Raw genomic sequence first — 3,212 nt, 5'->3', positions numbered from 1 at the left:
AAGTCGATAGTCAGATCGAACCTCTTCTTACTGAAGATGAGTTTGACCAGGAGTTCACGAAGCAGCTGGATTATCAAAACAGATTGGAAATGACCCTCTTCATGGCAAAGGCACACGTCGACGCCCGTAGACGTGCTGTGACCACCTCTGATATCCCTGCTATCGCACATCCACAGGGAGATGCCTCCCCTGCGCGGGTACACACCGTTCAAGCACCACAAACGCAAGCCGCTGTTCGCCTTCCCAAACTAGAAATGCTGAAATTCGACGGCAAACGATGTCACTGGCAGCAATTTTGGAGTCAATTCAATGTGACTATCCACACCAATGCCTCACTCCCTGAGAGTAGCAAGATGCAGTACCTAATGGCTGCACTACAAGGGGAAGCTGCGAACGCCGTGGAAGGTCTACAGTTGACTCCTGGCACTTACGAATCTGCCGTCGAGATTCTCCGCAATCGTTTCGGCAACGATAATCTACTAATTCAAGAACACCTCAAAAGCCTGGCGGATATCGAACCCGTACGTTCGAGCCGACATCTCTACGACTTGCGGAGGCTATATGACACAGTCCAGGCTCACATTCGAGGACTGAACTGCCTTGGCACTACTACAGAGTCTTACTGCTCTATGCTGTACCCGATCTTGCTGAGATCTCTTCCGATGGATATGGCATTGCAATTTAACCGTGTACTTACCGAGAAAACGGTATCAACCGCTTCGACATCAACCGCTTTGACATCAGCCTCTACAGGCACATCGTTTCACAACAACGCGTTGAAGTCATTACTGACCTTCCTAGGAAACGAAGTAAGGCACCGCGAAGAAATCACCCAGCGTACCTTTCAATCTCCTCCCGAACATGACCCCACAAAGACGCCGCACTTTCGCAAATTTAAACCGGCGAATGGTCGTCCAGTGGTCACATTGCAAAACATGGTCAAGGCAGGCAAGGGAAATGAACGCTGCCTCTTTTGCAACATGACAAGCCATGCGATAGCAGATTGTACAAGCACAAAGTCTCTTGCCGAAAAGAAACACGTATTAGCAGAGCAACGCCGATGCTTCAGATGTTGCAAGCCGAATCACGCTGCAAGACATTGTAGAACCCGCCCAAAATGCCACAAATGTGCCGGTCACCACGCAACGACGATGTGCGACCCAGAATATAACTCTCTACCACTTGACTTCCACCGCATATCAGGAGAGTACAACGGCATGACCACGAAACGACAGGTGCTGCGCTCTGTGGCACAAATATATGACCCATTGGGCTTCATCCTTCCGTACACCGTCACCGGAAAGATGCTCCTACAGGAAATCTGGAAGCACGGGTTGGAGTGGGATGCTCCGCTACCAGATGATATCGCTCGTAAATGGGGCGCTTGGCACAACGAGCTCCAGGATCTCAAAGACATTGAAATACCACGTTGTTACTTACCGGACATGAGCACTGAGATCCAGCCACAGCTACACTTTTTCTCTGATGCTAGCCCCGGCGCGTACGGTACCGTTGTTTATCTACGTCTCGGCGGCTGCGCGGACGGATACAAAACACAACTGATCGCAGCAAGATCAAGAATAGCACCAGTGAAGGAGGTTACTCTAGCTCGTATGGAACTACTTGGTGCGCTGATGTCAGCTCGTCTCGCCAGCTACTTGCGGGACAATTTCAAGCTCACCACCTCAGATTTCTTTTGGACAGATTCAATGATTGCTTTGCAATGGATACGAGGGGACGCAAACCGCTGGCCGCAGTTTGTGCGCAACAGGGTCACAGAAATTCAACAGAAGGTAGAGAAAGATCGATGGAGATACGTGGGAACAGAAGCAAATCCAGCCGACTTGTTGACGCGAGGAACAAGTCCCAAGAAATTGCTTCAGTCCAAGCTGTGGTGGAAAGGACCATCATGGCTGGCGCAATCTGATGACAAATGGCCATCTCCTGAAGTCAATGAGATGACACGCACTCACGTTCATAAAGAGCAGGTTGTGCTCCAAACCATCGCACCATCGTGCTCGGATCCAGTGATGGATCTGGGACGATTCAGCAATGTCAATAACCTCCATCGTGTAACAGCGTGGATAATTCGATTCACCAAGAACTCCAGAGGAATAGGTCGGATCAACGGTCCCTTAAGCGCTAGTGAGATTCAACAGGCCGAACGCTACTGGGTAAGGCAAGAACAAGAATCTGCATTCGCGGACGAAATCAGCGCACTCGGAAGCAACAATGCACTTAAGCGAACATCGAAGTTGAAAGATCTAAGGCCATTTATTGACGACGACGGCATCCTCAGGCTTGGAGGACGAATGGGTGGTAGTCGTCAAACATTTTCGGAATGTCATCCAATCATACTGCCAACTCACTCGCATTATGCTCGCCTTTTAATTTTACAGTCCCATCGACAAGTTTTCCACTGCGGAGTGCGTGACACTTTAGTGCAGCTACGCGAAAGGTTCTGGATACTCCGAGCACGCCAACAAGTCAAGCGAATACTACGAGGTTGCGTGACATGCAGAAGAAACGACGCAAGGCATCTGACACAACCTGATGGCCAACTTCCACCTGACAGAGTGACGATGAGTCATCCCTTCGAGGTCACCGGCATCGATTTTGCGGGACCAGTAATGTTGAAGCGAAGGAGGAACTACCACAAGGGCTACATTGTCCTCTTCACTTGTGCCGTCACAAGGGCTGTGCACCTAGAGCTGTGCGAGGACATGTCGGCGATCAAGTTCTTGCAAGCCTTCCGAAGATTTACAGCTCGTAGGGGAATCTGCCAAACCATCTACTCGGACAATGCCTTGACGTTCAAAAAGGTCGCAAGAGAAATTCGGGACATACAGAGGATCTTAACGGACCCACTGGTGCAGGACTATTCTTCACGTAACGGAATCCGCTGGAAATTCATACCGGAGCGCGCACCATGGTGGGGTGGCTTTTATGAAAGACTGATAAGATCCGTAAAATCAGCATTGAGGAAAACCCTGTCCAGGAACGTCGTAGACTTCATCGAAATGCAAACTCTGCTGGCTGAGGTGGAGGCGATGATGAACTCAAGACCTATAACCTTTGTTTACAACGAAAACTCCGAGCCGACACCACTCACTCCAGCAACCATGATAATGGGAAGACGTCTACTCGCACCACCATCGACGGAATCCACCACATCGCGGAACACAATCCATGACGCATCGTCCACGAAGATA

This window comes from Ornithodoros turicata, chromosome 1 (genome assembly GCF_037126465.1).
Source record: "Ornithodoros turicata isolate Travis chromosome 1, ASM3712646v1, whole genome shotgun sequence".
NCBI classification, from domain to species: domain Eukaryota; kingdom Metazoa; phylum Arthropoda; class Arachnida; order Ixodida; family Argasidae; genus Ornithodoros; species Ornithodoros turicata.
Note: the sequence above shows the minus strand (reverse complement) of the source record.